The sequence below is a fragment of the Lemur catta genome, chromosome X, assembly GCF_020740605.2.
Source record: "Lemur catta isolate mLemCat1 chromosome X, mLemCat1.pri, whole genome shotgun sequence".
NCBI lineage: Eukaryota > Metazoa > Chordata > Mammalia > Primates > Lemuridae > Lemur > Lemur catta.
Window position 1 is genome coordinate 38,884,901 of NC_059155.1, and position 8,986 is coordinate 38,893,886.

The 8,986-nt window shown below is 37.0% G+C and overlaps 1 non-coding gene across 1 annotated transcript; it reads right to left on the reverse strand.

The window, feature by feature from the left end:
* Positions 1 to 5,033: 5,033 nt before the first annotated feature.
* LOC123628985 lies at positions 5,034 to 5,165 on the reverse strand. The gene has a single exon (XR_006731860.1). It is a non-coding gene; the product is annotated as a small nucleolar RNA SNORA51 (small nucleolar RNA).
* Between the last annotated feature and the right edge of the window lie 3,821 nt (positions 5,166 to 8,986).

The following is an 8,986-nucleotide window of genomic DNA, read 5'->3' on the forward strand; positions in this document are numbered from 1 at the left end:
ATTGATTTTCTATGCCTTTGGTTTCCTCTTCACCTTCTGGAACACCCAAAATCCAGATATTTGGTCACTTTATAGTATCCCACATATCTTACGGGCTTTCATTCATTATTTCTTTTTTTTTTTTTTTTTTTTATCTGACAGGGTTATTTTAAAAGACCATCATCAAATTTTGAAATTCTTTCTTCTGCTTGATCTAGACTACTGTTGAAGCTCTCAAATGTACTTTTTATTATATTCATTGAATTCTTTCATTCCAGGATTTCTATTTCATTCTTTTTTCATGATATCTATCTCTTTAGTGAATTTCTCATTCATATCCTGAATTGTTTTTCTGATTTCTTTTTTTTTTTGAGACAGAGTCTTACTCTGTTGCCCAGGCTAGAGTGACATGGTGTCAGCCTAGCTCACAGCAACCTCAAACTCCTGGGCTCAAGCAATCCTCCTGCCTCAGCCTCCTGAGTACCTGGGACTACAGGCATGCACCACCATGCCTGGCTACTTTTTTCTATATATATTTTTAGCTGTCCATATAATTTCTTTCTATTTTTAGTAGAGACGGGATCTTGCTCTTGCTCAGGCTGGTCTCGAACTCCTGAGCTCAAGCAATCCTCCCACCTCGGCCTCCCAGAGTGCTAGGATTACAGGCATGAGCCACCACACCCAGCCTTCTGATTTCTTTATATTGTTTATCTGTCTTCCCTTGTATCTCACTGAGCGTCTTTATTTAACTATTTATTTATTTAGAGATAGAGTCTTACTCTGTTACCTGGGCTAGAGTGTAGTGGCATCATCATAGCTCACTGCAACCTCAAATTCCTGGGTTCATGGAATCCTCCTGCCTCAGCCTCCTGAATAGCTGGGACTACTGGCACACACCATCACACCCAGATAATTTTTCTATTTTTTATAGAGATGGAGTCTTGCTATGTTGCTCAGGCTGGTCTCAAACTCCTGGCCTCAAACAATCATCCCACCTTGACCTCCCAAAGTGCTAGGATTACAGGCATGAGGCATCATGCTAAGCCTCACTGAACCTCTTCAATATCACTATTTTCTATTATTTTTCTGGCATTTCATGAATTTATTTTTCATTGTAATCTATTGCTAGAGAATTATTTTGTTCCTTTGGAGGTGTCACATTTTCTTGCTTTTTTATGTTTGTTTTGTCCTTACATCTATATTTGTACATGTGGTATAACAGTTGCTTCTTACAATTTTTTGGATTAGCTTTTGTAGGGGAACACTTTTTCAAGCATGTATATATGGTGTTGGTTGAGTAGGGCACTTTGGCTTTGATTCTGGATGTGTGCAGTAGTATAGTCTCTGTATGATTTCGGGTATAAACAGCATCAGTGGTATCTGTTATTTTCTCAGTGGTTTAGGCTGCAATTGTTAATGGAAGCTCTGGTGAGGTTTTGTTGGGGACAGAAAAGTCATGTTGGCCAGTCCTTGGGCCCCTGTGGTGGCAGTGGCAGGACAAGCATCCTGTCTTTTGGTCCCTGGGTGGTATATGTGGGTATCAGTGTTGGTGGGTCTAAGCAGGCTGATTCTTAGGCCTGCAGGTAGCTTGCATGGGTGCCAGCAGTGGGTGGCAATGGTAGGCAGGGTGAGTGGATGGGTCTTTGATCCCCTGAGCAGCATGTGTGGCATGGACAATGGCAATAGCAGTGACTGGACAACCCTTGGGCTTTCAAGCTGCTCATGCTGGTAACAGCAATGGCTGCAATGGGCTAGGTGTGCCATTCCCCAGGCCTCCAGCTGGCATCTGTGGGTGGCTGCCAGCTGTGGTCATAATGGCAGCCTGGGTGGGCCTGTTTCTGGGCCCGTGGGAGGAGTGCACAGATGCCAGTTGTGGTGGATGTGGTGGGCTGATCTCCAGGCCCCTGGTAGAGTGCTTGGGTGGCAGGGGTGGCAGTGGGGAAGGCCAGTCCTTAGGGCATGTGCAAGTGTATGGCAACCCTGCTGTGGCAGGTGGGGTTGGGGTTGCTGCCAGTGGCTGCAGCTATAGGTAGGTGGCTCTCAGGCCTTGGGAAGCACATGCTTTGGACTGTGGTGGTGATGGCACCAGCAATAGCAGTGGGGAAAGCTATTCCTCAGAGCACATGCAAGTGCATGGTGGCCCTACTTCTGGGGGAGGTGCGTTGCTGCCATGGGCACCTGCCTCGGTGCCTGGCAGCAGTGGTGGCAGCAGTAGCAGTAGGAAAGCCAGGTCTTCAGGGCACATACAAATGTGCGGTAGCCCTATTCTGGGCGTGGGGGGTGGGGGTGCGGTTTGCTGTCAGTGACAGCAGCCACAGGCAAGCAAGTTTCTGGATCTGGAGAACATGTGCTTTGTCTCCCCCTTTTTTTTTCAGGGGCAGCCTCCCCGGTGTGGGGCACTGCCCATTTCCTGGGGTACAAGATACTGTGTATGCTAGAGTGCTAAGGACCCTGTACCTTGCTGGGTACAACAGGCACAGAACCACTGCAGCTCTATGGGTGGATGAAGGGGGATGTCAATGCGGCTCCAGGGATGTGGAGATGCAGGGCCTGCTGGCCCCAAGAGCAGGATGTAGTCTGGTGGGGGCTGGGCTCTCAAAATTGTTCTGTGCTGCAGCTACTTAAGTCTTGGGGGTGTATGAGACCCACTGTCAATTACCTCTCTGGAGTAATGCCATCATGCAGTCTCTAGGCAGCTCCCTGTGCTATTCTCAGGGCCTTTGAGGATCTCTGTGGCTAGGGTTACAGGGGTTTACAGTGGGAATGTGGACGGCTGGGGATCTCTCCTTACCCTTTGCTCACACTGGGGAGCCTCTCCAGGCGCCCAGATAATCCCAGTCAAGCCAGCTGCCTTGCTTCCCGCTCCTTCTGCTCCTGTGCCTCAGGTGTTTCCTGTCACTTCTCTGTTGAATTCCAGTGTTCTCTCTTAGATGCTCTATTCTAAGTGTGATTATCTACTCTTTTAGTTCCTCTTTGTGGAGGAGGCGAGTGCCAGATGCATCTAGGCAGCTATGTTGAAGACTTCTCCTCTGATACTTTATGTTTTTAACTTTTCACACACTTAAATAGGGAAGCACATTGGATTAATAACATGGGTATTGTGTTTGAGGCATTGCTCTATCAATTTCTGGTTGTGTGAGTCTGGGGAAGTCATTTTTCCTCTCTGCGTCTTGATTTCCCCATCTGTAAAATTAGGATAATAATAGAGTCATTCCAAGGATTAAACAAATTAAATTTAACAATTGTGAAGATCCTAGACCAGTTCTTGGCACATAGTAAATTCACACTAAAATATAGCTGTTATTCTTATTAAATCTTTGATAAATATCTCATTAATTTTGTTTATAATTTGTAAAAAATAGAATTCTGGGTAGTATTGAATAAATTTATAAATGATCTCTGGAGAACTAGTACCTTTACCAAATCGAGGCTCCCATGAAGGACCTAGGATTTTTTTTACATCGTTCATTGGAATTTTGTCATTTTATTAGTATGAGTCTTATACTTTTCTGGTTTTCTCTTGTTAATTCTTGAGTATTTCATAATTTTCTATTGTTATTGAGAATAAGAGTAATTTTTGTTGTTATTATGAAAGAGGATTTTTCATTACAGTTGCTAACTGGTTATTGCTGGTATAAAGGAAAGTATGTGATTGTTTTTATGCATACCTTATTAATAGTGACTTCACTGTACCCTTTATTAGTTCTAATAGTTTACTTTTTTGAAGTCTGTTGTGTAATCTGCTTCTTCCCTTCTAACATTCATTATTCATTTCTTTTTATCTTCTTATTACACCAGATAAAGTATGTAGAACAATGTGGAGGCAGTGACATCCTTGTCTTGGTTCTGATTTCAATATATATAGGGCATTGAGTATTATCATGGCATTGCATTGGATTCTGACATTTCCCTTTGTATTGATAAAGATGTTTCCATTTTTTGGCTTTTCAGGTATTGCAATCAGGAATAGTTGTTGGAATTTATCAGATGGTCTTTTTGGCATCTAATGGGATGACTATTTTAAATTTTTAAAATCTCATCCAACTAGTTAGTGTAATTAACTTACTTATGTTCAACCATTCTTATATTCCTAAATTAAAGTCTATTTGGTTATGGTATATTGTTGTCTTAATGTTCTGTTGGTTTTAATTTGATAATAATTAGGATATCTACATCTAAAATAATAAGTGACATTGAATTTGTATTATGTTCACCAGATTTTGGTACAAGCATTAAAAAAAGCCTTTCAAAATTATCTGAGAAATTTTTTCTGTAATCTGGAATAATTTAAATAATGTAATAATTACCCATGGTTCCTGAAAGTTGGAGATTCTACTAAGTGAAGTATCCCAAGAATGGAAAAATAAACACCACATGTACTCACCATCAAATTGGTTTCACTGATCATCACCTAAGAGCACATTTAGGAGTAACATTAATTGGGTGTTGGGCAGATGTGGGTGGGGGAGGGGATGGACACGTTTGAAGCTCTGACTTGAGGTGGGGTTGGGGGGAAAGTGCAATATACGTAACCTAAACTTTTGTACCCCCACAGTATGCTGAAATAATAATTAAAAAATAAATAAATAAAAATAATTTTTTTGGTGATTGATCTTTGATAGACTTTTTGAATTCTATGACTACCATTCTATTTACATTGTTGCCTTTTGAATCAATTTTGAAAATCTATAGTTTCCTAGAAAGTAGTCCACTTTAATTTTCAATGGCATAAAGTTGTGTATACCATTTTCTTATAACTTATCTCTTCTGCATCCATATTGGATAGTTTCATTTTCTTTTTTTCTTGGTCGGTATTGTAAGATTTTTATATAGCCATTTTTATTTTTTTAAATGAAACCATTGGTTTTACTAATTATATCTACCTTTATGTTTTTAAAATTAATATATTACTTTCTGCTTTGTTTAAATTGATTTCATTATACTTTAGTTTCTCACTTTTTTTCTAATTCAGCATTTTAAATTAAATGTGTTATATATTTTCAATCTTTCTTCTTTAATAATGAAATTATTTAAGGCTTTGGTTTTTTTTTTTCCCATGTTCCCCCATTCACAATACAGACCAGGCACAGAGCCTGGGCTAGGGTGTACATGGGGTAGCTTTACTCTGCCTCCTCTTTCTATACAGGCCGTGTAAGAACACAGCCTGTGGTAAGCACTGGGAGGCCAAGGCTTTGGGTTGTCTTCTGAGTATAACTTTTTTATTACATCATATAGGTTTTGATAATTTTCTGTAGCCTTCAAAGTGTCTGTAATTCAGTTTTTATTTCCTCTGGATGTTTAAAAATTCATAGTTACCTTTTTATTATTAATTTCTAGTGTTATTTTTAAATTGTGGTCAGGCAATGTAGCATGTATGATTTTAGAAGTATTTACCTCTTCTTTGAGGCTAATCAATTTTGGAAATGTTTTAACAACATTTAAGAAAACATTGTATTCATTCTATTAATTATCTCTATTAAAATGCTAGTGAAATATAATATTTAAATCCATATTTATGTATCTATTTGATCTTATCAAATTCTGAGAGAGATGTGTTAAAATTTCCCATATGGTTATAGTTTTATGAAATTCCCTGTGTATTTTTAGTAGATATATAAAAAAATAAAAACAAAAACAAATTATGCTCCTATATATTTTAAAGACAAAAGGTAATATTGTGTTATCTTCTTTGTAATTTTACCCTTAATCATTATTAAATATCCCTTTGTGTCCCATTTAATCCTTTTTGGCCTATGGTCAACTTTGAAAGTATTAATAATCTGATTTTCCTGTTTTTATTTTAATTGACTTTGCCTGGTATATCTTCTCCCATACTTTTATGACTAACCTTTTTGTGTGCATTTATTTTTATGTATTCCTTTGGTAAAGCTAGATTTTAAAAAATTATTTAAAAATTATTTAGTATAAGAGTTTCTATTTTTTATTATAATAAAGAAAACCATTCCATTTGCATTTTTTATAATAGTTTATTTGCTCCCTATTCTTCCCATCTTTAGAAAATATTTTCTGGCCAGACATGGTGGCTTACACCTGTAATCCCAGCACTTTGGGTTGCCAAGACAGGAGGATCGCTTGAAGCTAGGTGTTTGAGAACAGCCTGGGCCACATAGCGAGATCCCAACTCTATGAAAACTAAAAAAATCAGCCAACCTTGTCCAGTTTTTTAATTCTTTAGAGTGATTGTAAGCTCTACTTCCTATTTCTATTCCATTTGCTTACGTTTTAAATTATTAGCAACCATATTTGAACCTGTATTTCTCAAATTCAATAATAACTTTGTCTTTGCCTCCAACTTCACCCTCAGTAGATGAGAGATTTATTATGTTTTCCTTCATCCCTTGCTCCCTCTCACTGGTATTGATGGCTTAATCTGTAAAATGAGCTCCAGATAATTATTGCACTTCCCCTTATGTTATGACTCTTCTATTTTAAGAAATATTTCTTGACAGAGGAATTACATTTCTTGACATCATGATAAAGAGTGATTTGTGTTTAACTAAAAGTATACTGGTTTCATTGTTCATCATTATCTTTATTTTATCTTCTCCTATGTTTAGGCATTTACTGAGATTTAATATCAATTTTGCTAGAATATATCAATGTGTCATTTTTTAAACCTGTTGCTGGAGATTTGGCTAATAATTTTGCTGCATTTGCTTAATCTGTTTTTGAAATATTTTAATATAAATTATAGACATGATAACATTTCACTTGTATTTAGTTTCTATATGCATTGCTAACAAAAAGGATTTTTCCTACATAACCACATTACCATTCGATTGTTAGTTATTAAGATAATGCTGCTATGAATATTTGTATACAAGCTTTTGCGTGGAAATAAGCTTTCAGTTTTCTTGGGTATATACCTACGAATGGAATTGCTGGGTCATCTGGTAATTCTACGTTTAACCATTTAAAAAACTGCCAGACTGTTTTCATAAGGGGCTACATTTTACATATCTACTAGCGGTGTATGAGTGTTCCAATTTCGCTACATCCTCAACAACACTTCAAATTGTTGTCTTTTTGATTAAAGCCATTCTAGTGGGTGTGAAGTGGTATGTTATTGTGATCTGTATTTGCATTTCCCTGGTGGCTAATGATGTTGAGCATACTATTATGTGTCTATTGTTCATTTGTGTATTTTCTCTGCAGAAATGTTTATTTAGATTCTTTGTTCATTTAAAAAATTGGGTTGTCTTTTTATTATTGAGTTGTAATAGTTTTTTTATAAGTCCCTTGTCAGATACATGATTTGCAAATATATTTTTCACATTCTGTGGGTTTTCTCTTTACTTTCTTTTTAATTAATTTTAGTTTAAAGTTTAATTTTATTTGGAATTCACACATTATAATTGTACATATTTATGGGGTACAGTGTGATGTTTCCATAAATGTATACATTGTATAATGATCAAATCATAGTAATTAGCTTATCCCTCGACTCAAACATTTATTATTTCTTTGTTGTAAGAATATTCAAAATCCTTTCTTCCAGTTATTTTGAAATATACAATACAATATTGTTAACTATAGTCACCTTCATGTGCAGTACAACACCAGAAATTATTCCTTTTCTTTATCAGCAATTTTATACCCGTTGACCAATTTCTCCTCATCCCCTCCTCCCTCTTACCTTCTGTAGCTGCTAATAACCACTATTTCACACTGTTCCACTGATATATGTGTCTGTTTTTATGTCAGTGCCATGCTGATTTTGCTACTATAGCTTTGTAGTATATTTTGAACTCAGATAGTGTGATGTCTCCAGCTTTGTTCTTTTTGCTCAGGATGGCTTTGGCTATTCAGGGTCTTTTGTGGTTTTGTATAAATTTTAGGATTGCTTTTTCTATTTCGAGGGAGAATGTAATTGGTATTTTGATACGGATTGCATTGAATCTGTAAATTGCTTTGGGTAGAATTGTCATTTTAACAATATTAATGCTTCTAATCCATAAGCATGGAATATCTTTCGCTTTCTTCTGTGTCCTCTTTAATTTCTTTCCTCAATGTTTTATAGTTTTCCTTGTATGGATCTTTCACTTCCTTGGTTAAATTGATTCCTAGGTATTTTACATTTTTTGTAGCTGTTGTAAGCTGGATTGATTTCTTTATTTCTTTTTCAGATTGTTCACTTTTGACGTATATAAATGCTGCTGAGTTTTGCATGTTGATTTTGTATCCTGCAACTTTTCTGAATTTGTTAATTCTAACAGTTTTTGGTAGAGTGTTTAGGTTTTTCTAAATATAAGATCATGTCATCTGTGAACAAGGCTATTTTGGCTTCTTCCTTTCTGCTTTGGGTGCCATTTATTTCTTTCTCTTGCCTAATTGTTCTGGTTAGGACTTCCAGTATTCTGTTTAATAAAGGTGGTAAAAGTGGACATCCTTATCTTTTCCCACATATCAGAGGAAAGGTTCTCAGTGAGTCCCTGACTGGGCAAACTGACTTGAACCTTCTCGTTACTGACTTTTGTTGCTTCCTGTCACTTTTCTGGTGAATCCTAGCATTGTCTCCTAGATCATCTGTTCAAAATATGAGTATCTGCTTACTATTCTTGTTCCCCTCTGTGGAGGAGACACATACTATCTACATCTAATTGGTGACCTTGATCCCTTCTCCAATTTACTTCTTGTTTCTTGATGATTTTAGGACCCTCCTTTTGTACATGACCTTTGAGAGTTTGATTATTATATGCCTTGGGAGAGTCTTATTTTGGGCAAATCTCTTTGGCATTCTGTGACTTTCCTGTACCTGGATATTCATCTCTTTTTCAAGCTTTGAAAAATTTTCTGTTATTTCTTTTTTTTTTAAAATCAACTCTTGCTTTTTATTTCAACATATTATGGGGGTACAAAAGTTTAGGTTACATATATTGCCCTTGCCCCCCCCCAATCAGAGCTTCAAGCGTGTCCATCCCCTAGACAGTGGGCATCACACTCATTATGTATCTATACACCCACCCCCTCCCCCCCACATCTGCCA